The following is a 26,979-nucleotide window of genomic DNA, read 5'->3' as shown; positions in this document are numbered from 1 at the left end:
GGGTGTTGTACCTTATCAAAAGCTTTTTCCGCATCTATTGATATGACCATGTGGTTTTTGTCTTTGCTTTTGTTTATTTCGTGTATTACATTTATTGATTTGCGTATATTGAACCATCCTTGCATCCCCGGGATGAATCCCACTTGGTCATGGTGTATGATCTTTTTGATGTATTGTTGGATGCGATTTGCCAATATTTTGTTGAGGATTTTAGCATCTATGTTCATCAGTGATATTGGTCTGTAATTTTCTTTCTTTGTTGTGTCTCTATCTGGCTTTGGGATTAGGGTGATGCTGGCTTCATAGAAAGAGTTGGGGAGTTTTCCCTCCTTTTGGATTTTTTGGAATAGTCTGTGAAGAATAGGGGTTAGCTCTTCCTTAAAAGCTTTGTAGAATTCTCCTGTGAAACCATCTGGCCCAGGGCTTTTGTGTGATGGGAGTTTTTTGATTACTTCTTCAATTTCATTTGCTGTTATTGGCCTGTTCAGGTTTTCTGCTTCTTTTTCATTGAGTTTTGGAAGATTATATTTTTCTAGAAATTTGTCCATTTCACCCAGGTTTTCAAATTTCTTGGCATACAGTTCCGCATAGTAATTTCTTACAATCCTTTCTATTTCTGTGGTATCAGTTGTAATCTCTCCTCTTTCATTTCTGATTGTGTTTATTTGTGTCCTCTCTCTTCTTTTCTTAATGAGCCTACTTAAAGGTTTGTCTATTTTGTTTATCTTTTCAAAAAACCAACTCCTGGATTCATTGATCTTTAGAATTGTGCTTTTAGTCTCTATGTCATTTAATTCTGCTTTGATCTTGGTTATTTCCTTCCTTCTACTTGCTCTGGGCTGTCTTTGTTGTTGTTCCTCGAGTTCTTGCAGGCGTTGGGTTAGGTTGTTTGTTTGAAATGTTTCTATCCTCTTTAGGTGAGCCTGTATCGCTATGAACTTCCCTCTCAGGACTGCCTTCACTGTGTCCCATAAATTTTGGGTTGTGGTGAGTTCATTTTCATTTGTTTCAAGGAGTTTTTTGATTTCCTCCCTAATTTCAATCTTGACCCATTCATTGTTCAATAGCCTACCATTCAGTCTCCATGATTTTGGGTGTTTTGGGTTTTTTCCTGTGGGGTTGGTTTCCAATTTCAGTCCCTTGTGATCAGAGAAGATGCTTGGTATGATTTCTATTTTCCTGAAGTTGTTGAGACTGGTTTTGTGTCCTATCATGTGATCTATCTTTGAAAATGTTCCATGTGCGTTTGAAAAGAAAGTGTATTTAGTTTCTTTGGGATGGATGGCTCTATATATATCAATTAGGTCCATTTCTTCTAGAGTGTCGTTTAATGCTGCTATATCTTTGTTGATATTTTGTTTGGAAGATCTGTCCATTTTTGACAGTGGGGTGTTAAAATCCCCTACTATAATTGTGTTGCTGTCAATATCTTTCTTGAGGTCCTCTAGGATTTTCTTTATATATTTGGGTGCTCCTGTGTTGGGTGCATATATATTTATGATGTTAATGTCTTCTTGGTGGATTCTTCCCTTGAGTATTATGAAGTGACCTTCTGGGTCTCTCTTTATAGCCTTTTTTTTGAAGTCTATTTTGTCTGATATGAGGATTGCTACCCCGGCTTTTTTTTCATGTCCATTTGCTTGGAAAATTTGTTTCCATCCTTTCACTTTCAGTCTGTGGTGGTCTTTTGTCCTCAGGTGAGTCTCTTGTAGGCAGCATATGTGTGGGTCATGCTTTCTTATCCATTCAGCTATTCTATGTCTCTTAATTGGTGCATTTAATCCATTTACGTTTAAAGTTATTATCGAAAGGTACTTATTCATTGCCATTTATGTACCTGTGTTCCTCTCTGTCTCTCTCTTTTCCTTCCTTTCCTTAAAGCAGCCCTTTTAGTAATTCTTGTAGAGCAGGTTTTGTGGAGGCGTATTCTTTTAGACTTCTTTTGTCTTGGAAGCTCTTTATTTGGCCTTCTATCTTGATTGAGAGCCTTGCTGGATAAAGCAGTCTCGGTTGTAGGCCTCTGTTTCTCATTACTTGGAATATTTCCTGCCATTCTTTTCTTGCTTGGAATGTTTCCGTTGAGAAGTCATTAGCCAACCTTATTGGGACCCCCTTGTATGTTACTTCCTTTTTCTCCCTTGCTGCCTTTAGGATTCTCTCTTTGTCCTGGAGTTTTGCCATTTTAATGATGATGTGTCTTGCAGTAGGCCTCTTTGGGTTCCACCTGCCTGGGACTCTCTGCAATTCCTGGATTCGTGTGACTTTCTCTCCCCTCATCTTAGGAAAATTTTCCGTTATTACTCTTTCAAGTAGGTTTTCTATCCCTTGTTCTTCTTCTTCCCCTTCTGGTATTCCTATTATTCGGATATTATTATGTTTCATATTGTCTTGCATTTCTCTTAGACTCTTCTCATTTTCTCTGATTCTCTTTTCCATTACCTCGTCCATCTGGGAGATTCTTTCCACCCTGTCTTCGAGCTTGCTTATGTCCTCTGCCTCATCAATCCTACTCTTCATACCTTCTACTGTGTTCTTCAGTTCAGAAATTGTATTTTTCATTTCCTCTTGGCCTCTGCTGATGGTCTCTATTTCCTTTTTCATGCTGGTATAGTTTGTGGAGAGTTCATTGTAGCTCCCCTGTAGTTTCTGGTAGCTCGTTGTAGGCTCTTTGAATTTCCTGATAACCAGTGCTTTGAATTCAATATCTGATAGTTGACTTGCCTCTATTTCATCTAACATTCTTTCTGAGACTTCCTCCTTTTCTTTCATTTGGAGATTGTTTCTTTGTCTCCCCATTGTTTGTGATGCTCTTCTTGTTGGCCTCAGCTTCGTAGATTGATCTGTTCTGGTATCCTGAGTTTATGGCGTGAACTTCTGTGGTAGGATACCTGTGGAATTCAATGGTGTAGTCTCCTGTAGGTGTCTTGATGTTCTCTGCTCCCACTACTCCTCTGGTTGGTGTCCAGCGAGTCAAGCCTTTTCTTCTGGTTTCACTAGCTGCAGAAGCCTGAGGGGCTGTTATTGTGGCTCTTCTCGCACCTTGGTACACTCAACTAGCCTTGCCAGTACCCCCCAAGATCCAGACTGGCGCCTCTCCTGCGGCCTACTGAGAGCGGATTTTTTTCCAGGCTTCCCAGCCCTGGTCTGACATGAGGGTGCGCACTCCCAGCCAGGCTTCTTGTTCTCGTAGGCTTGGGTGTGGACCTTTCCCTGTGTTGTGGCTGAATACACAGGGCAACTCACAATTCTCCCAAAGCAACAGCCACAGCCTGACTCCGTGTGTTTCCCTGTCTGCGCCAGCTGAGTAGGGGTGAAGCTGGTGACTGGCTCTCTTCCAGGCGCCCAGCCAGCAGCCAGAGACTCCCCGAGACTGTTCGCCAGCCGGTGCAGTTCCCGAGCCACAGGGATCGCCCGGGCGATTCTCAATTCCCAAGCTGAGGGTCAGTGCAGACCCTGCCCCACTGGAAAAGCACAGGCGACTGGCGGTTCCCCAAGTAGATGGCCTGCGCGGGGCCCTTTGGGGGCCAGGAAGGTGCGAGCGACCGCGGTTGATGGAGCCGGGGGCTGGGAAGGCGCGCGCGGCTGAAGCAGCAGGCGCCGGTGCTGGAGCGGTGAGAGAATCTTAAAAGCAGCAAGAGAAAGGCAGTTAGTTATCTACAGGAAGCCCCCATCAGATTGTCAGAGAAACCTTAATAGAAACTTTATAGGCCAGAAGGTTTTGTCATGAAATATTCAAAGTGAAGAAAAGCAACCTACAACCAAGATTACTCTACCCAGCAAGGCTATCCTTTAAAGTTGAAGGGGATAAAGAGCTTCCCAGAGAAGAAGAAGCTAAAGGAGTTCATTGACACTAAGCCAGTACTATAAGAAATGTTAAAGGAGCTTGTTTAAGAAGAAGAAAAAACAATAAAAATATAAATAAGAATATTATAATCACCATATTTATCAATAATTACTTAAGTAACTGTATTAAATGCTCTGATCAAAAGACATAAAGCCGAATGGATAAGAAGCCCATAAATATGCTGCACTTCAGACTGACACAAAAAGCTGATAGTAAATGGATAGAAAAAGATATTCCTTGCAAATGAAAAAAAGCTGGGGTAGCAATATTTCTATAAAACAAAGAAGACTTTGAAACAAAGGGTATAACAAGAGACAAAGAAGGAATTTCATAATGATAAATGGATAAATCTAACAAGAGAATATAATACTTGTAAACATTTACAAAACAACAAAGGAGCACCTAAATATATAAAACAAATAACTACTGACATAAATGGAGAGATCAACATAATATAGTCATAGTAGGGGCCTTTAACACTCCATTGACAGTAATAGATGAACCACACTGAAAATCAACAAGGAAACAGCAGCTTTAAATCACACATTAGTCCAAATGGATTTAATTAGAACAATACACCCAAAAGCAGCAGAATATACATTCTTTTCAAGTGCTCATGGAAAAATTTTCAGGATAGACAACATGTTAGTTCACAAAACAAGGCTCAGTACATTTAAGAAGACTGAAATCATGTTAAGCTCTTCTCCAGTCACAAGAGTATGAAGGTAGAAATCAATTACAAGGAGAAAAGCTAAAAACACACAAGCATGTGGAGGCTAAATAACACACTATTAAACAATGAATGGGTTAATGATGAGATTAAGAAAGAAATCAAACTATACCTTGAACAATGAAAGTGAAAGCAGAATGACCCCAATTCTACAACACATAGCCAAAGTGGTTCTAAGGGAAATTCATAGAATACAGGCCTACCTTACCTAAGAAACAAGAAAAATCCCAAATAAGCAATTCAGCCCTGGCTGGTGTAGCTCAGTGGATTGAGCGTGGGCCTGTGAACCACACGATCACGGTTCGATTCCCAGTCAGGGCACATGCCTGGGTTCCAGGCCAGTTCCCGGTTCCTGGTTCCCAGTTCCCAGTAGCGGACGCATGAGAGGCAACCATACATTGATATTTCTCTCCCTCTCTCCTTCCCTTCCCCTCTAAAGATAAATAAATAAAATCTTTTTTAAAAAAGCAATTCATCCTTCTACCTAAAGTAACTAGAAAAAGAACAAAGCCTAAAGTGGGTAGAAGAAAGATCTTGGAAGAAATAAATGAAATATAGTATAAAATATAAAAAATTGTTTATTTTTGAAAAGATCAACAATAACCAGACTCTTAAAGAGAAAAAGAAAGAGGGACCAAATAAATAAACCAGAAATGAAAGAGGAAAAGTGATAACCAATACCACCGAACTATGAAGGAAATACTCTGAGCAATTTTATGCCAACAGATGGGACAACCTGGAAGAAATAGATAAATTCCTAGATACATATAATCTTCCAGGAATGAATCAAGAAGAAACAGAAACACTGAACAGATGGATAACAGATGGATAATCACACTACTGATAAAATGAAATCAGTAACCAAAAAAAAAACCCTCTCAACAAACAATAGTCCTGACCAGATGTCTTCAAAAATGAATTTACTAACTATTTAAAGAAAAAGTAACATATATGCTTCCCAAACTCTTCCCAAAAAATGAAGAGGAAGGAAAACTCCCAAGCTCATTATATGAGACTAGCACTACTCTGATGGCAAAACCCAACTAAGACATTAGAGAGAGAGAGAGAGAGAGAGAGAGAATAATACATAATGTCCCTGATAAACATAGATGTAAAAATCCTCAACAATATATTAGTAAGCCAAATTCAGCAAAACATTAATAAGATCATACACCATGAAAGTAGGTTTTATTCCTGGATGCAAGATTGGTTCAACATCCATAAATCAATTTATGCAATAAACCACAAGAACAAAATGAAGAATAAAAATCATATGATCATGTCAATAGATGCAGAAAAAGTATTTGTCAAAACCCAGCATCCATATATCATAAAAGCTCTCAGCAAAATGGGACCAGAGGGAACATATAATAACATAAAAGACACATATGACAAACCCAAAGTAAACATTATATTCAATGGTATAAAGATAAAAGCATTTTCCTTAGGATCAGAAACAAGACAAGGATGTCTACTTTCACCACTTTTATTCAGAATAGTATTGGAAGTCTTAGCCATTGGAAGTCACACAAGAAAAAGAATGGAAGGGCATCCAAATTGGAAAGGAAGAAGTAAAACTTCATTACTTGTACATGACATGATAGAGTATATAGAGAATCCTAAAAATTCCACCATAAACTACTAGAACTGATAAATGAATTTAGTAAAGTAGCAGGATATAAAATACATTTCAGAAATTGGTTGCATTTGATACACCAATAATGAACTATCAGAAAGAGAAATTAAGAACACAATTCCATTTACAACTGTAACAAAAAAAATCTAGGAATAAATTTAACCAGGCCTGAACTCTGAAAACTATAGGATATTAAAGATAGAAGTTGAAGAATATATAATTAGTGGATGTAGCATGCTCATGGATAAAAAGAATTAACATCATTAAAAGGTCTATGCAATCTATAGATTCAATGCAATCCCTATGAAAACACCAATAGCACTTTTCACAGAACTAGAACAAATAATCCTAAAACTTATATGGATCCACAAAAGATCCTGAACAACAAAAGCAATCTTGGAAAGAAGAACAGTTGGAGGTCAAAAATCACACTACCTCTTATCAAAGTATACTACAGATAAAAATCACACTACATATTGAAAATCACACTACCTCATGTCAAAGTATACTACAAGGCTATAGTAATTAAAGCTATGGTACTGGCATAAAAACAGACATGTAGATCAGTGGAACAGAATAGAGTCCAGAAATAAACACTACATGGTCAATGAATCTATGACAAAGGAGGCAAGAATATACAATGGTGCAAAGATAGTGTCCTTAATAAATGGTATTGAGAAAAATAAACAGCTTTAAGCACAAAAATGAAAAGATCTCTTTCTTACCATATGCAATAATAAACTCAAAATAGATTGAAAACTTAAATGTAAGACTGGAAACCATAAAACTCCTAAAAGAAAACATAGGTGGTAAACTCTTTGACATTGCTCGTAGTAATGGTTTTTGTGATGTTTCTTTGGGCAAGGGAATTAAAAAAGTAAACAAATGAGACTACATAAAACTAAAAAGATTTTACAAGAAAAGGAAAACCATCATCAAAACTAAAACCACCCTACTGAATATAAGAGGATATTTGTCAATGAAACACCTGATAAGTAGTTAGTATCCAAAACATATAAAGAACTTATATAGCTGAACAGCAAAAAACACAATCTGATTAAAAAATTGGCAAAGGAACAAAATACACATTATACAAAGATAATATACAGATGGCCAATAGACATATGAAAGGATGCTCAATATCACTAACCACCAGAGAAATGCAAGTTAAAAGCACAATGAGATATCACCCCACATGTGTCTGAACCAACAAACAACGAGTGTTTGTGAGGATGTGGAGAAAAAGGAACCCTCATGTACTGTGGGTGGGATTGCCAACTAGTACAGCTACTATGGTAGACAATATGGAGGTTCCTCAAAACATTGAAAATAAAACTAACGTATGACCAAGCAACCTCACTTCTGCGTATTTATCTATCAAAATCCAAAACACTAATTAAAAATGTATATATATGCATCCCTATTGTTATTGCAATATTATTTACAATAGTTGAGGTGTGGTACCAAGTGTCCATCAATAGACAACTAGATAAAGAAAGTATGGTACATATATACAATGGAATATTACTCTGCCATAAAAAGAATGACATCCTAACATTGGCAACACTATGGATGAACTTAGAGGGTGTTGAGTGAAATAAGTCAGAGAGAGAAAGACAAATACCATATAATTTCACTTATATGTGGAATCTAAAACAAAACAAAACACATGAACAAACAGAACTCATAGATATAGTGAACAAATTGATTGTTGCCAGATGGGAAGAAGGTTGGGAGGGCTGAGTGAGAAATGTGAAGACATTAAGAAGTACAAATTGGCAGTTACAAAATTTTCACAGCAATGTAAAGTATAGCACCAGGAAAATAATCAATGATATTGTAGTAACTATACATAGTGCCAGGTTTATTACTAGACTTTTGGGGAGGAACATTTCATAAGTTGTATGAATGTCTAACTCCTTTGTTGTATACCTGAAAGTAATATAATATTGAGTATCAACTGTAATTGAAAAATTAAAAAATAAAAAATCCTGCAAATAAAAGCTCAGTATCAGATGGCTTCACTGATTAATTTTACTAAGTATTAAAAGAAGAATTAACACCAATATCTTCCAAACTCTTCAAAAAGAAATAATAATCAGAAGGCATGAATACACTTCCTAACTCATTATATGAGCCCTATATTACCCTGATGTCAAAATCAGACAAGATATTACGAGAAAACTACAGATCAAATTCTCTTATGAATATGGATGCAAAATCCTCAACAGAATACTAGCAAATTGAATCCAATATTTAAAGTGTTATACATGATAACCAAGTAAGATTTATTCCAGGAGTATAAGGTTGGTTCAACATACAAAGTCAAATGAAGGGAGGAGGAAGATGCTAGTCTCTTAAGTGCCCTGCAAGTCACTTTGGCTGGAAGGGAATGTGCTTTCAATAATGATGGGGAGGTACAAGGACAGTGGCTGCCTGCCTTTGTCTCCACCTCTGTGTTCAGGAGCAGCAATCAGTGATTAGAGCACATACCTATGATATTTAGAGGACTGAGTCCTTTTGGCGCATCCTGGCTCCTATGCACTGCATGTAAGCTGCTCCAGGAGCATATGCACAGCTGGATGAACTTAGAGGGTGTTGAGTGAAATAAGTCAGAGAGAGAAAGTACCATAGTACTATGGTACTATGCCATAGTACTGAGAATAAAGAAAGAAAACCACACAATCATCAATAGATGCAGAACATACATTGCACAAAATCAAATACCCTTTCAAGATGAAAACACTAAACAAACTAGGAATCAAAGGAAACTTCATTAAACTGATGAAGGCTATCTGGGGAAAAAACAATGGCTAACATATTTAACGGTGAAAGACTTGATGCTTTCTTTCCCTGTAAGATTGTTATTGAATGAACTCATGAAGGGGCCCAGATACTGTTACCAAAACAAGCCTCCTCCCCCCAGAGTCTTTCTGTACTAGGCTCATCTTGCCTGGCACCAGGTGGGAACTGTGGCTCTCAATGCCAGAGTTTGATAAAAAGGAAAGGAACTATTTATTCAAAAGTTATACAGGTTTAGAGTAATGGTGGAATGTTGCCAGTAAAATCCCAAAGTCCCTTTAAAATTCCCGCAAACACACATACAGTCCTGCCTTTCCCCTTTTGCCCAGCCAGACCAGCCAGACCAGTCAGGGCTACCATATCTCAAGAAAAGAAATAGAATTCGGTAGCTCACCTAGACTCCTGGTTACTCCCAGTAATCTGTGCTTGGCTGGGCAGGTCTCCTGCAACCCCCAGAGCCATCAGCTGTGTTGCAGCCATCTCCAGTTCTTGATCCCAAATTACATGGCGCCTCCTCATGGTCCATCAGTGACAGTCCTTTCACCCCTTTTCTTCCCGAATGGTCTTGCATTATCCTCAGTCCCTCGTTGTCTCTTGTTGTCTCTCCCCCTGGTCCTGCATTGTCTCTCTCATTGTCTCCCATTGTCTCTCATCCCACATGCCAGCCTGCCTGTAGTTTAAATCCCAGCCTGGAACCTCCTCTGTAACCCCATTTCTGTCTGCTCCCACAATCAGCTACACCTGCTTGCACTCCTGCATTTTTTTTTCAGCCTTTCTTGGCTGCCATCATTAGTCTGTGGCCCCAGCAGGTGAAGTGAACCACTCCAAGCTCTCACTGAGGCACCTCCCAGTTACATCAGGGGTCAAAGCCAGACCCATTTCCCAAGGCAGCCTGCAATTGACATGCAAAATAACTTTTTGCATATGGCTATGGAGACTAGTCTGCTGTTATTGATATCCAAAATAACTCTCAATAGCCCTCCTCATGTGTCCCATCCCCCAGCCAGACTTATGGGGGTGGGGATAGCCTATATTCCTGGACACCCGAAGTTCTGGACCCTATTACAAATTCCTCCTTTGGGGAGCCCTGGGGCATCGCAGCCTACACCCTGTCACAAGATCAGGAGCAAGAGAAGGATGCCCACTTTTACTACTATTCAACAATGTACTGGAGATGCCAGTGAGTGTAATTAGTCAAGAATAAGAAATAAAATACATCCAGGTTGGAAAGGAGGAATTAAAATTACGTCTATTCATAGATGACATGATCTTATACGTAGTGAAATCCCTAAGGAATCCACACACTATTAGAGCTATCAAGTTTATCAAGCTTATGGAATACAAAATCAATACGTAGGAGGGTGCAACCAGGGGGCCCTCAAAAGAAGAATTTGCAATGGGGTCCAGAACTCAGAGTGTCCAGGAAATATTAAAAAAATATGGGATGTCCTCACCCCCACAAGTCTGAGCTGGGGGCATGGGATATATGGAGCAGGGCCATTGATTTGTTTTGCATAGCAACAGTTTCAAAGATAACCTCTAGAATGGTCATTTAACATATCTATAATCTTTAACTGGTTTCATAGATATGTTAAATAGCTGTGGCCATGCTTTGAGCCAGGGAGAAGGGAGTGACTTCCGCCCAGTATGTAATTGGGAGGCAACTCTCCAGCCCCCATTACAGTGCCTGCATGAGAGCTTAGAGAGGACTGGTTCCACGCCAGGGGCCATACCTGCCCAAACTCACTATGGCAACCCATTAAAGCTGGGAGAGTATGGGAGTCCTTGCAGGTGTAGCCTATGGTGGGAGGGGTCAGAAATGGGGCTGCAGAGGAAGATTGGCGTGGGGATATAAAGGCAGACACAGCAGCCATTGAAGGGAGAACCACACGTTTTTGGCCAGAATGGGGACTCTTGCAGCCATGTGACAGAGAATCACCATGTAGCATTAGCAGAGAGAACCACACGGCTTTGGCCAGAGTTGGGGGACCCCCCTGCAGCTATGAGAAGAATCACCATGCAACTTTAGCAGAGAACCACCACGTGGCTTTCTATTTCTATTTCTTTTCCTGAGATACGGTATCTTGGACTGGGCAAAGAGGGCAAGAAGGACTGTGTGTGTTTGTGGGTATTTTAAGGGACTTTGGAATTTTGATGAAGACATTAAATCATTACTTTTAAGTCTGGATAACTTGAATAAATCCTTTCCTTTTTACCAGTCGCTAACATGGAGAACTATAATTCTTTGGCAAAGGGAAAGATGAACCTAGTACAGGGGGACTCCAGGAGAAGGGGGGGTCAACTAGGTAGCATTGTGGGACCCCCTTCCCTGGCGGCCAATCAGGGAAAACCCTGGGAGACCATATGTGCTGTAGCTTTACAACTACTTGTCACAGTAAAAGCCTGCCAAAACTAGCCAGGAAGGATTGGCCCTATGAGAATAGAGTCCCTCCAGCCCATGGAGTCAATCTCTGCTTGGGGCTGGCCTGCTCCCATGTTCTCCGCTATAAACTCTGAGTATTCAGTTCAAATCTTTGTCCCAATCACCAAGAACCTGGTTACCTGTGCCCACCTGTGACAAATATACAACAGTCACTTGTATTTCTTAACACTAGTAATGAACAATCCAAACATGAAATTGAAAAGTAACTACATTTAAAATAACAAAAAGAACAAAATAATAAGGAATACTGTAAAAAAGAAGCAGAAGACTTGTCACTGAAAACTATAAGACATCGCTAAAAGAAATTGAAGACCTATGAATGGAAAGATATCCTGTGTTCATAGAATGGGAGATTTAGTATTGTTAAGGTCTGAATACTCCCCAAATTGATGTATGGATTCAATGCAATTCTCATCAAAATCCCAGCTTTTTTTTTTTTTTGCAAAAATTAACAATCCTTAAATTCATGTGGAAATTCAAGGGATTCAGAACATATAAAACGATCGTGAAAATAAACAAAGTTGACTGGTTCACAATCTCAACTTCACAATTTACTACAAAACTAAGTAATCAGGATTGTATGATACTGGGATAGGAGAGACATACAGATCAATGAAATATAATTCAAATTTCAGAAACAAACCCTTACAGTTATAGTCAATTGATTTTTAATTAGGATGCCAAGACAGTTCAATAGGGAAAGAATAGTCTTTCAATAAATTATGCTGAGAAACTTGGGTATCCACATATAAAAAATGAAATTGCCATTATCCATGTGTAAAAACTAACTCAAAAATGATCATAGACCTGAATACAAGGGTTAAAACTATGAGATTCTTATAAAAACATAGATGAATATCCATGATCCTAGGGTCAGCAATGATTTCTTAGATATGACAACAAAAACTCAAGGAACAAAAGAAAAAACAGAGATGTACTAGACCACATCATGCGTTGCATAATAATGGGGATACCTTCTGAGAAATGTGTCATTAGGCGATTTCATCATTGTACAAACGTCATAGTGTACACTTAGACAAACCTAGATGGTATAGCTTACTACACACCTAGGCCATATGGTGCACCCCATTGCTCCTAGGCTACAATCCTGTATGGCATGTTACTGTACCAAACAACACGATCAAATCAAGGGCAAGAGAAATGATGCAATCAAGAAACACAGTAAACATGAGATGTAAGAGGCTGCTGCTGATGTAACACAGCATATTGTTTTATAGCAAACATATTTTATAAGTAAGAAAAAAGTATACTCTAAAATGACAATTAAAATTGTATTATAGTAAATACATTAACCACTAACATGGTTGTTTATTATCATTATCAAATATTATATACTGTATATAATTTTCTGTGCTATGCTTTTACACAGCCAGCAGCAAAGTAAGTTTCTGTAACCTAGAATTGCCATAAACACATGAACAATGCATGTGCTCTGAAGTTATGACAGCTACAATGTCAGTAGGCTACAGGAATTTTTCAGCTCCATTGTAATTTTATGAGACCACCATAGTCATGTGGGTCGACTGTATATCCACATGAAAAACTTTTATGCCTTGGAGGACACCATCAAGAAGGTGAAAAGACAACCCACCAACTAAGAGAAAATATTTTCAAATCATATATCTGGTAAGGGACTAGTATCCAGAATATCTAAAGACAACCTACAACTGAAGAATAAAAGGCATAACAACATTTTTAAAATAAACAAAGAATGTACAATTTTTAAAATAGAGAAATAGACATTGCTCCAAAGAATACAAATTGCTAACAGAACATGAAAAGATGCTCAACATCACTAGTCATTAGGGAAATGCAAATCAAAACTTTGATGAGATATATCTTCTTACGTACTAGGATGGGTGTAATAAAAAAGACAGACATAAAGTCTGTCTTTTTAGAAAGGATGTGGAGGAACTGGAACACTCATACATTGATAGTGGGACTGTAAAAGGGAGCAGCTGCAATGAAACATAGTTTGGCAGTTCCTTAAGAGCAAAGCATACAGGGTTATGGAAAATGGTGGAGTAGGAAGCACAAGGGATCTGTCTCTCAACCTAGACAAGAATAATACTGGCAGAATCTATATGATGCAACTGTTTTTGGAATTCTGGAATCCTCTGAAAGCTTGCTTTCAGGGGAGGAGTTTGTAATGGCAGTTAATTTCAGCTCACAGCACAGTGGCAGCTACCCATTTGCCATCCCCAGCCACATGACAGGCAGCTGTGCATATGCTCCTGGAGCAGCTTACATGTAGTGCATAGGAGCCAGGATGTGCCAAAAGGACTCAGTCCTCTAAATATCAGAGGTATGTGCTCTAATCACTGATTGCTGCTCCTGAACACAGAGGTGAAGACAAAGGCAGGCAGCCACTGTCCTTGTACCTCCCCCTCATTATTGAAAGCACATTCCCTTCCAGCCAAAGTGACTTGCAGGGCACTTAAGAGACTAGCATCTTCCTCCTCCCTTCATTTTTCTCTTTTGTCCTTTTGGGAGCCAGACATTAAACAGTATAATATTAAAAAGAACTGCATATGTGGAGAAAATTAGAAAGTGACCTGGATATCTGGGAAAGCTTGGAAAAATAGCAAGAAGACCTTAAATTTATACTTCAGGCTGATCTCAGGCCCAGAGACTGCCTACAACAATTGCTGAGAAGGGAGAAGATTCGGCCTTCCACAGTCACCACATTGTCAGGTTCAAATGTCCAGTGTTCAACAGAATGTAATAAGGTATACAAAGAAAAAAAACATATGGCCCACTCAAATGGAAAAAAATGTTCACAAAAACTTTCCCTGAAAAAGATATGATGGTAGATATGGTAGACAAAACTTTAAAACAACTTTCCAACAACAACGGCATACACATTTTCTCAAATGAACATGGGTCATTTTCCAGAATAGACAGTATGTTATTAAAAAGTAAGCCTCAATAGATTTTAAAAGTTAGGTATGCTATACATTATCTTCTCTGACTACATGGGTGATAAAATTAGAAATCAATAACAAAAGGAAAATTGTAAAATTCACAAATTTGTGTAAATGAAATAATATATTTTTAACAAGTGGATCTAAGAAGAAGACACAAGGGAAATAAAAAATAATTAGAGAAAAATGAAAACAACATACTGAAACTTATGAAACACAGAAAAAGCTGTACTAAGGGGGAAATTTATAAATATTTGCAATTAAAAATAAAACAAGAAAGATCTCAAATCAATAATCTAACTTTACTAATTAAGGAACCACAAAAAGTAGAAGGAAAATCCAAAGTGAACAGAGGATGGAAATAAAAAAGAATAGAGAAGAGACAAATAAAACAGATAATAAAAAATAAAGAAAATTACCCCTTCCACCATATGAAGACATAGTGAGAAGGTGCTGGCTCTGAACCAGGAAGAGGGACCTCACCAAAACATAGTCAGGATAGCCCTTTGATCTTGAACTTCTCAATCTACAGAACTGTTTATTGATGTCTCTGGGGAGCCCCTGGCTCAGATCTTCCAGACTCCACCCTACCTCTCCTCATTAGCTTTCCTGAGTTCACAAATGTCCACCAAGCTTTGGGATCTGTAGAAAATAAAGGATGAGACCCAGCATGACCATGCCAGCCAATTGGACCTCTCCTCAGAAATCCCTGGCCCTGGCTACAGAGGAGCATGGCACCTTGTGTGAGGAGGCAGTGATGCTGGTGGGCTCCCCAAGTTAAACCTATGGTGAAAGCAATTTGTATTAATAGAAGGCATCTCCATGGAAACAAATAAAAGCAAAGGTTAATAGTTGGAGCAGACTATAATCCTGGTTTCTGAATTCTGAAGGTAGGCAATCCAGATTTCCAGATGTCTATCTCAAATTATCTTCAGATAATTTGGGAGTAAAGACAGAGTCTGATAGATTCTTCTTGTTTGCCATTTAATGTCTGGCTATTTCAGCAATAGGCACATAGATAGTCCATAGATGAGCTGTTGTGATTTTTCTGAAGTTTATTATCACATTGTCTTACTTTAGCTTGCTTCACCTGGAGGAAAAGGCAGTTTTAGTCCTCAATGATTTTAAATCAATGGATGGAAAAATGAAAATGTTAGTTTGGAAGGCTGCTGCACGATATTTAAAAAAACTAGAAAATTTCAGGATCCAGTCCAATTTATAGGTAGAAAATATTTAAAAAGCAAAATACAATGAACAGTAGTTAGAGTCTAATTAAAAACACAATAGATAATGAACAGCATTCAGAATTTAATATCCACAAGTGGGTACTAGAGTTTCTATTGAAACAATTTTTTTCTCTAAAATCAATTTCATTTTTGCCAAATTAAGACAAGTGTATTTGCAAAATAAGCCTAGCTTCAATTAAACTTGACCTTGTTATTTGTGTAAGTTCAACAAGAATATTAATTAACCATGTAGGCTCTTTATAAATCTACTTTGCTAGGGAGTTTTTATAAGGAACTTTCAGAATGAACTGAAAAAGACCTCTTAAGGCCAGAAAAGCCAAGGTGAGAACTTGCCATCAGACATTGCCTGCCATGCCTATAGGTTTTCAAGGTCCTCAACATATTCTGAGCATCTTTCTTTGCATCTCAAGGAAGAAACCTTTATTTCTTACCTGGAATAAACACCATGAACCATGTAAGGAAGGTACCAGGCTGTTTTCCCAAGAGGCTTTTATTGGCTTCCAAAATCAATCGTAATTCCTTAAAGCTGTCTGGTCATATTTGAGTCTATTAATGTCTTAAGCATGACGTTCCAGCCAAAACCAGAAATTCCATGTCTGGGAATTTATCTGAAAAAACCCCTGACACTCTAATTTGAGTATATATATGCACCCTCTGTTCATGGCAGCATTATTTACAATAGCCAAGACTTGGAAGCAGCCCAAATGTCTATCACTTGATGTATGAATAAAACAGCTACATTACATTTACACAATGGAGTACTACTTGGGGTAAAAAAAGAACATTTTATCCTTTGACAGCATGGGTGGACCTGGAGAATGTTATGCTAAGTAAAATAAGCCAGTCAGGGAAAGACAAATACCATATGATTTCACTCTATGTGTAATCTAGGGAACAAACTGAACCAACAAGCAAAGTAGAGACAGACTCTTAGCAGGCTGACAGCTCCAGGAGAATAGTGGAGAGAGGAATTGAGCAAAAACCAAAAAACACCTCAAGGACTTGGACAACAGTGTGGTGATTACTGGGGGAGGTGGGTGGGTGGAGGTGGAAGAGGTTATGGGGGCATAAAAGGTTATGGGGGGGTAATGGAAAAGATACAATAAAAAATAAGTAAAATAAAAGTGAACCTTAAAAATAAAGAAATTAATGAAACTAAATGTTGGCTGTTCAGAAAGGTTATTAAAATTGACAAACATTTAGCTAGAGAGACTCAGAATAAAAGAAGGTTTTAATTACTAAAATCATGAAGTACAGATGTTACAACTGACTCTACAAAACAAAAATAATTAAAAAAGAGTATTGTAAACAATTGTATATCAATACACTGGATAATCTAGATGAAACTGACAAATTTCTAGAAACATAAAATATACCAAGACCAAATCACAAAGAAATAAGAACACATAAATAAACCTATAACTAGTAAGGAGATTGAATCAGTAATAAAAAGGAAAAAAATCTCCTGATAAATAAAAGCCCTGGACTTGATGGCTTCAGTGGTGAATTCTATCAAACATTTAAACAAGAACTAATACTAGTCCCTTTCAAACTTTTTTAAAAATTAAAGAGAGGAACACTTCCTTAACTCATTTGATGAGGCCAGTATAACCCTAATTTTAAAAGCCAAACAAAGACACTATAAGAAAAGAAAACCAGAAACCAAATTTCCTTATGAATACTGGAGTAAAAATCCTCCACAAAATAATATAAAACCAAATTCAGCAGCCTATTAAAAAGATTATGTGTCATAACTGAAGCCTTCTGGTCAAGATGTCAGATTAGGTAAACACTACTTGCCTCCTTCCACAACCACATCAAAATCACAACTAAACTACAGAACTGCTTGAAATCTAGCTGGACAGAAGTCCAATAACTAAGAATATACAGAAGCCACATCGAGAGGGGCACAGACACAGGTGGGCTTGTCCCTTACCCATGTGCTGCAGTTAAAAATCAGGAGGGATATCTCAGCTGTGGAGATTCCTCTTGAGGAGCAAGGTGTCCCAGCCTGACTCCAGGCTCCCCAGATCAGGGTTCCAGTGCTGGGAAGTCCCCATAACTTCTGGCTGTGAAAATCAGTGGAGATTGTGGCTGGAGTCCAGGTGTTCTTCTTAAAGGGCTGATATGTGGACTTACTGGCTCACAGACTCACTTCCTCTGAGCTCCAGTGCTGGAGCAGCAGCCTGAAGGGCTCCAAGAACATACAAACAAGAAATGAATTGTCTTTCTTCAGGGCAAGTGCTGGAGAGGGAACTTTCTCCCAGAAAGAAGGGCTGGCAGAAGTCATCATGCCTTTACTGAGCCCTCCCTCTGCAGGTGTAGGCCTCTACCACATCATCAACCTGGATGGCACTGTTCACCCCACCCTGGTGATTACCTGAAACCACACCTCATTCAACTTTCTAGCCCACCCAAACTGCTTTTATTGGCTTTTCCACATAAGCAGCCTATATTGGCTCATGCCACAGATATTCCAAAAATGTCTCAAATGTTCACAACTGCAAAAAAAACCCAGCAACTGGCATCCGCACACCCCATACCTCTTGCTAAGGAGCCCCAAGCCTCGCACTAGCAGAGCCAGCTTCAGCTTACAGCATAGCCTTTCCCAGATAGCTCCAAGACCAGCACAAGTGCAACCATTTCCAGATCTAAGCTGACCTTGGCATGCATCTCTCAACAGGCCCCAGCACCAACACACCCAGTAGCCAGCTTCAGATCAAACAAGAGTACCACCCAACCACCTCACAACTGACATACTCAAAGGGCATACTCAGCAGGTACCCGAGGCCCACCAAAGTGAATCTTGTTCTATAGGGTCAGCTCTTACACAACAGCTCTTCTACTGTAGTCACAACCAATCTTCACAACCTATCATCCTAAGGGGCAGTTCCTCCCACTGAAGTGCAAACAGCAATCAGGCTAAACTATAACAGGAGGGCACAAACAGCTCACAAAAAAAAAACCACACCTGGAACATCTGGCCCAGGTTACCAGGAAACTGCACCACTGGGCCCCACAGGAAGACCTATACATAAGGCCACTCTACCAAGTCTGGGAGATGTAGCAGCTCTACTTAATAAATAGAAACAGACACAGGGAGGCTGCCAAAATGAGGAGACAAAGAAACATGGCCCAAATGAAAGAACAGAATCAAACTCCAGAAAAAGAGCTAAACAAAATGGAAGCAAGCAAACTACTAGATGCAGAATTCAAAACACTGGTTATAAGGATACTAAATGCTCTCAGTGAGAACTTCTACAAAAAGATAGGAAACATAAAAATGGAGATTGAAAACATTAAAAAAGTCAGAAATGAAAAAATATAATAACTGAAATGAAGAATACATTAGGGGAATTAACAGTAGATTAGATGAAACAGAGGGTAAAATCAGCAATCTGAAAGATAAGGTAGCAAAGAACAGCAAAAACAAAAAAGAATCCCCCCAAATGAGGATGAGACAAGTGTACCAACATTTACATCATAGGTGTAGCAGAAGGAGAAGAGATCAAGGTACTGAAAACCTATTTGAAAAAATAATGACAGAAAATTTCCCTAACTTGGTAAAGTACACAGACATACAAGCTCCAAAAGTGCAGAGATGAACCCAAACTAGATGAACCCAAAGAGGCTGACACGAAGACACATCATAATTAAAATGCCAGAGGTTAAGGGAAAAGATAAAAATCTTAAAAGTAACTGGAGAAAAGCAGTTAGTTACCACAAGAGAGCTCCCAGAAGACAGCCAGTTGATTTGGCAATAGAAACTTTGCAGGCCAGAAGGAATTGGCACAAAATATTCAAAGTGACAAAAAGCAAGGACCTACAACCAAGATTACTCTACCCCACACAGTTATCATTTAGAATCAAGTATAAATGGATTAAATGCTCTAATCAAAAGGTATACAGTGGCTGAATGGATGAGAAAACAAGACTCATATATATGCTGCCTACAAAAGACCTACTTCAGATCAAAATATACACAGACTGAAATGGAAACAAGCATAAGCTGGGGTAGCAATACTTATATTGGACAAAATAGACTTTAAAACAAAGGCTATTACAAGAGACAAGGAAGGACCCAGCAATGCCATTTCTGAGTATTTAGCTGAGGAAATCCAAAACACTAAATTGAAAAGATATATGCATCCATATTTTCTTTTCTTTTTTTATTATTGTTCATATTTTTAATATTTTATATATGAAATTTTATATAGACAATCCCACTTTACTAAACTTTCTGTTAACTTTATTTCATTTTAAACTTTTTAAAAATATATTTTATTGACTACGCTATTATAGTTGTCCCATTTTTCCCCTTTATTCCTCTCTGCCCTGCATACCTGCTCCCACCCACATTCCCCTCTTTCAGTTCATGTCCATGGGTCCTACATAGAAGTTCTTTGGCTTTTACATTTCCTATACTATTCTTAACCTCCCCTTGTCTATTTTCTACCTACCATTTATGCTACTTATTCTCTGTACATTTTCCCCTTCTCTCCTCCTCCCACTCCCCTGTTGATAACCCTCCATGTAATTTCCATTTCTCTGATTCTGTTCCTGTTCTGGTTGTTTGCTTAGTTTATTTGTTTTTTGTTTGTTTTAGGTTTGGTTGTTAATAACAGTGAGTTTGCTGTCATTTTACTGTACATATTTTTATCTTCTTTTTCTTAGTTAAGTCCCTTTAAAGTTTCATAGAATAAGGGCTGAGTGATGATGAACTCCTTTTACGTGACCTTATCTGAGAAGCACTTTACCTGCCCTTCCATTCTAAATGATAGCTTTTCTGGATAGAATAATCTTGCTTGTAAACCCTTGCCTTTTAGGACTTCCAATACTTCTTTTCAGCTCCTTGTTGCCTGCAAGGTTTCCTTTGAGAAATCAGCTGCTAGTCTCATGGAAACTCCTTTGTAGGTAACTCTTTCCTTTCCCCTTGCTGCTTTTAAGATTCTCTCCTTATCTTTACTCTTGGGTAATATAATTCTGATGTGCCTTGGTGTGTTCCTCCTTGGATCCAGCTTCTTTGGGACTCTCTGAGCTTCCTGGACTTCCTGAAAGTCTATTTTCTTTGCCAGATTGGAGAAATTCTCTTTCATTATATTTTCAAATAAGTTTTCAGTTTCTTGCTCTTCCTCTTCTCCTGGAACCCCTATGATTCAGATCTTAGAACATTTAAAGATGTCCTAAAGGTTCTAAGCCTGTGCTCATTTTTCTGAATTCTTGTTTCTTCATTCTGTTCTGGTTGAATGCTTCTAGCCCTGGCTGGTGTAGCTCACTGGATTGAGTGCAGGCCTGCGAACCAAGGGATCGCAGTTCGATTCCCAGGCACGGCACATGCCTAGGTTGCAGGCCAGTTCCCAGCAGGGGATGTACAGAATGTTTCTTTCTTCTTTCTACTTCAAATTGTTGATTTGAGTCCCAGTTTCCTCCCCATCACTATTGGTTCCCTGTATATTTTGCTTTATTTAACTTTGGGTAGCCTTCATTTGTTCCTTCATTTTGCAATTGAGCTCAATCAGTTCTGTGAGCATCCTGAGTTCCAGTGTTTTGAACTGTGCATTTGATAGGTTGCCTTTCTTGATCACTTTGTTGTAATATTTTCGGAGCTTTGATCTTTCTTTGATTTGGGCCATTTTTTTTCTCAGTGCACCTGTTACATATAAGGGGCAGAGCCTTAGGTGTTCACCAGGGTGGAACAGCCCAAGTCTGCTGTGTTGTGATGCTGTATGTGGGGGAGGGTTCCAAGAGGGAACAGTGCTGCTTGCTCTGCTCTCTGCCGGTTTTCAGTCACTTCCCCCACTACCCACAAGCAAATTGGGCCCTTCTGGTGCCACAATTCCCAGGTGGGTGGGTTTGTGTATGTTCTAGGACCCTGTGGGTCTCTCCAGTGAACTCTCCTGTGAGGCTGGGAGTTTCTACTGCCACCTCAACCTCCACAGGTGTTTCTGGTCAGAGGCTTGGAGGCTTCATTCCCTCATACTGGAACCCTGGGTTGTGAGGCCTATCTTGCTCCCCAGTTGTTCCTCCTGATTTATATACACTCAAATGTGGGACCGCCTTATCTGCCAGCCACTACCTGCCCCGGTCCTCCAGCCACTGCCTTGCTGCATGCCCTCTCCCATGGCTGCCTGTCTCCACCCCTCCAACTAGTCTGGATGAATGTTTCTTTTTTAACTCCTTGGTTGTCGGACTTCCATACAGTTTGATTTTCTGTCAGTTCTGGGTTTTTTTTGTTTTTAAATTTGTTGTTGTCCTTCTTTTGGTTGTGTGAGGAAGCACAATGTGTCTACCTATGTTTCCATCTTGGCTGAAAGTCTGCATCCATATTTTCATTGTGACATTATTTATAATAGCCAAGATATGGAAGCAACATAAGTGACCATCAAAAGATGAATGGATAAAGAAATGGTGCATATATACAATGAAATGTGACTCAATAAAATCATGTCATCTGCAACAACATAGATGGACCTAGAGGACAGTGTCCTGAATAAAATAAGTCAAAGAAAAATACCGGATGAGTTCCTTTCTATGTGGAATCTAAAAAACAAACAAACAAGCAGAACAGAAACAGACTCATAAATACAGAGAACATTTTGACAGTTGCCAGCTGGGAGGTGTGAGGATGGGTGAAAAAGGTACAGGGATTAAGTATGAATTAGTTGTTACAAATAGTTATGGAGAATTTAGCCAATAATATTATAATAACTAGTGAGTACTAATTTGTTGGGGTGATCACTTCATAAGTTATATAAATATCTAATCACTATGTGGAATACTTAAAAGTAATATAATGACCCAGCAATCCTTGTTCTGGGTATCTACCCAAAAAACTCAAAACATTTATTTGGGAAGATACACGCATCACTATGTTCATTGCAGCATTATTCACAGTGGCCAAGACATGAAGTCAACCAAAGTGTCCTTTGATAGAGGACAGGATAAAGAAGATATGGTACATATATACTATGGAATATTACTCAGCCACGAGGAAAGATGAAATGCTTCCATTTGCAACAACATGGATGGACCTTGAAAATATTATGCTAAGTGAAATAAGGCAGTCAGAAAAAGTTAATAACCATATTATTTCATGTAAAACTGTATGATTTATGTGTGGGACATAAACTGAAACTCAGACACAAACAGATGACAGTATGGTGGTTACCAGAGGGAAAATAAAAATATTGATCACAAAAAAGAATATACCCCAAGAACATTTCATGTGAATGTAGTTTAAAAATATTTTTAAATATTTTATTTATCAATTTTTAGAGAGAGGGAAAGAGAAAGAAGAGAGAAAAATCAGTTGGTTGCCTCTCTCTTGCACTCCAGCTGGGGCCTGGGCCTGCAAACCTGTCCTGTGCCCTGAACAGGAATCAAACTGGCAACCTCTCACTTCGCAGGATGATGCTCAACTAACTGGCCCATGTCTGTCAGGGTTAAAAATTTAAATATACTCAATGGCTATCTTAAAATATTCTTGACTTCATAAGAATATTAAATATTCAATGAAGGAAGACACAAACAAATGGAAGCATGTACCATATTCATGGATTGGAAAAATTAACATCTTCAAAATGTCCTACTACCCAAGGCAACTTATAGATTCAACACAATCCTTATTAAAGTACCAATGACATATTTTACAGATATATAATAAACATTTCAGAAATTTATATGGAACCATAAATGACCCCAAATAGCTGGTGCAATTTGGAGAAAGAAGAATAAAGTAGGAGGGATCACAATACCTGATACCAAACTTTTTTACAAGGCCACTGTAATCAAAACAGCCTGGGACTGGTGTAAGAAGAGACACATAGACCAATGGAACAGAACAGAGAACCCAGAAATAGACCCAAATATCTACGGTCAATTAATATTTGACAAAGGGGGAAGAAGCATAAAATGGAGTAAAAATAGCCTCTTCAACAAATGGTGTTGGGAGAGCTGGACAGCTACATGCAAAAAAAATGAAACTCAATCACTAACTTACATGATACACAAAAACAAACTCAAGGTGGATAAAAGACTTAAATATAAGTCATGACACCACAAAAGTCCTAGAAGAAAACATTGATAGGAAAATCTGAGACATCCCATGCAGCAACATCTTCACTGATATATCCCCTAAAGCAAAGGACATAAAGGAAAGAATAAACAAATGGGACCTCATTAAATTAAAAAGCTTCTGCATAGCTAAAGAAAGCAGCATTAAATTGAAAAGAGAACCAACTATATGGGAAAATATATTTGCCAATGATACCTCAGACAAGGGTTTAATCTCCAAAATATAAAAAGAACTCACATGACTCCACTCCAGAAAGACAAAAAACACAATTAAAAAATGAACAAAAGACTGAACAAAATGAGCAGAGACTTTTCCAAGGAGGGCATACAGAGGGCCCAGAGATGTATGAAAAGATGTTCAGCATCACTAGCCATCAGAGAGATGCAAATTAAAACCACAATGAGATACCACTTCATACCAGTCAGAATGGCCATCATAAATCAACAAACAATAAGTGTTGGAGAGGGTGTGGAGAAAGGGAACCCTAGTGTACTGTTGGTGGGAATATAGACTGGTGTAGCCACTGTGGAAAACAGTATGGAATTTCCTCAGAAAACTAAAAATGGAACTACCTTTTGACCCAGCAATTCCACTGCTGGGATTATATCCTAAGAGCCCTGAAACACAAATCCAAAAGAACCTATGCACCCCAATGTTCATAGAAGCACAATTTATAATAGCCAAGTGCTGGAAGCAACCTAAGTGCCCATCAGTAAATGAGAAGATTAAAAAACTACGGTATATTTACACAACAGAATACTACGCAGCAGAAAGAAGGAAGGATCTCCTATCCTTTGCAACATCATGGATGGAACTGGAGAGCATTATGCTAAGTGAATATATGCTAGGTGGTGAGGGACAAATACCATATGATATCACCATTAACAGGAATCTAAACAACAAAACAAACAAGCAAGCAAAATATAACCAGAGGCATTGAAATTAAGAACAATCTGGCAGTAACTAGAGGGGACGGAGCAGGAGACAGTGGGGCGAAAGGTTTTTAGGAACTACTGTAAAGGACACATGGACAAAACCAAGGAGGAGGGTGGAAGCAAGGGAGGGAGGTAAGTTTGTCCCGGGTGAGGGGGAGTTGCAGGGAAAAATGGAGACAACTGTAATTGAACAACAATAAGATAACAAAAAGGAAAAAAAGAATGTTAAATTTTCATAAGAATAGTATCTTCAATAATTTGGGAACATATGAGAAAGAATGTATTCATAAGCAGGATGAATGCTTGCATGACCCTTGGTTTCAACAAAATGAAGTGTTTAAAATGCTAAAAAGAATATAGTCATTGAAAAAATTAAGAGTTTTCCTTATGATAAGCTTTTGGTGAAAAAATAAACTTGGATAATTTGATAAACTGATCTGTTCACAAACTGACCATGAGCACTGGTTCTCAAACTTCAGCATGCATGGGACCTATTACAACATAGGTTGCGGGGCCCCATGCCAAGTTTCTAGTCCAATAAGTCTGAAGCAGGGCCTAAGAATCTGTATTTCTATAGTTCCCAGGTGATGCTTCTGCTACTGCTAGGGAGCTGGGGTGCACAATGAGAACCAGTGCACTACAACAGTGCCTGGTGGATAGAACCATGCCTTGACAGAGGGTGTGCTCCATAGAGAGAGATTGGTTGAATGAATGCATAACAGCCAGACTGGATTTGCCCTGGCCTCTAGACCCTTTGTGTGCATCTGAAGCCCACTGTCTAGGGCCTCCATCACACTTCTGATGGCCCCAGGCCTTCTGCCATGCCAGTGTCCCCAGGGCATGAGGAAGAGATGAGGCCCTCAGGGCCTTGCCTGTGTCTTGGGGTTCATAAGTGGTCCCAGGACTTGAAACTGTCTGTAAACCCAGGCCAAGGACCTGTGGCAGTTGGATATGTCCCCAGAATGCCACTGTCATCAGAAAATGAGCTGTCAAGACAGGGTAGAATATTGACTAGTCCCTCAAAGTAAGGGAGGCTAGGGGCTAGTGGGTCTCACCACCACTACTGGCCTAAGTGACAGCAGCTGCTAGAAGCTGCTGATACCAAAGTGACACAGCACTTCTCACAGGCCTGAGTGGAGCAGAGAAACTTTCCCACCATTTTGCAGATGGCAAACTGGAGTCTCCAAGAGGTGTTACCTCTGGCATGAGGTCACCCAGTGACAAGCTGAAGATTGAGGAAGGGCTGGTGGCCCATGGGTTGTGGGAGGATGAACTCCAAATGACAGAAAGGAAACCGAGGCCTTCTCTACTCCAGGACCCCATAACTCAGAGCCTTCCCAAAACACCAGCCAGTGGGTAAGGCCTGTCATTTCCTGGGCAGACCACAGCCTGCAGGAGAGTGGGTCCTATATAAGACCCCAGAGGCCAGTGGGTAGAGGGAAGGAGGAAGCAGAAACCAGAGGGAGACCCAGAATAGCTTTGGCCAGTAATTATAGGGCCAAGGCAAACCCACTCAGCTCCACCACACAGATCAGAGGAATCCAGGTTCACCAGGACGGGCAGGCTGGCCATAGAGAGGGACAGATGGGTCTAGGAGATCAGAGGGAAATGCCTCGAAGATCACAGGGTCCAGACCCCTATTCTGGAATACTAGATGCTGGGGTTCTAGGGTAGGGACTGGCCCCAAACAGGGCCACCCTAAGGCTTCCCCTAATCTCTACTGCCATGACCCAAGCTTCACCTGGCCTTGGCCTCTTTCTCTTCCTTTCAGCCCTTCCATTGGGCTTCAGGTCCCAGGCCCCCCACGCAAGGCACTGTGGAGCAGACACGCCAGGGAGAGCCAGGTGGGCAGGCCCAGTCTCATGGTCAGGGAGAGGCCTGGGCCTAAGATGAAGAACTTGGCCATCCCAGAGCCACCACAGACGAAAACACATGGGGCTTCTGCTTTGAAAAAGAACACAAAAATAATAAGAGGCTATGGAGAGAGGGAGAGAGAGAGTAGGGAGAAGGCAATAGGAGGGGGAGAAAGAGAGGTTGGGTGCCAAAGACACAGATAGAGACCAAGACAGAGAGAGGGCTAAACACAATGACAGGAACAGAGCCTGGGAGAAAAAGAAACAGAATCAGAAAGATAACAGCCATAAAACAGAATGATTTTGAAATAGCTCAGACAAACTAGCATTGGAGAATGAGCTTCCAGTAGTCTGGGAGAGCCAGGGGCCCATGCCCATGGGGTCTAGGCCATTGATACCATTCGGCCCAGACTTGCAGATAGGATCTGGTCCCAGCCCAGTGAGCCAGCATGAAGATCAATCCAACACTG

General features: G+C 39.5%; 1 protein-coding gene across 3 annotated transcripts in view; it reads right to left on the bottom strand.

The window, feature by feature from the left end:
• The window catches only part of CHST13 (carbohydrate sulfotransferase 13), a 44,602-nt gene that overhangs the window by 14,057 nt on the left and 3,566 nt on the right, over window positions 1-26,979 (bottom strand). The window contains exon 2 of one of the 3 annotated variants that reach the window (XM_037034046.1): window positions 13,068-13,143. The exons of the other annotated variants lie outside the window; for them this stretch is intronic. The gene's annotated coding sequence lies outside the window, so the exon portion shown is untranslated. The remainder of the gene's footprint in view (window positions 1-13,067; window positions 13,144-26,979) is intronic. 3 annotated transcript variants of the gene reach the window in all.

Source organism: Sturnira hondurensis, unplaced genomic scaffold (assembly GCF_014824575.4).
Source record: "Sturnira hondurensis isolate 20B ecotype Veracruz unplaced genomic scaffold, ASM1482457v3 Scaffold0021971, whole genome shotgun sequence".
Taxonomy (NCBI): Eukaryota; Metazoa; Chordata; class Mammalia; order Chiroptera; family Phyllostomidae; genus Sturnira; species Sturnira hondurensis.
Note: the sequence above shows the minus strand (reverse complement) of the source record. Positions and strands in the feature narration are given on the sequence as shown.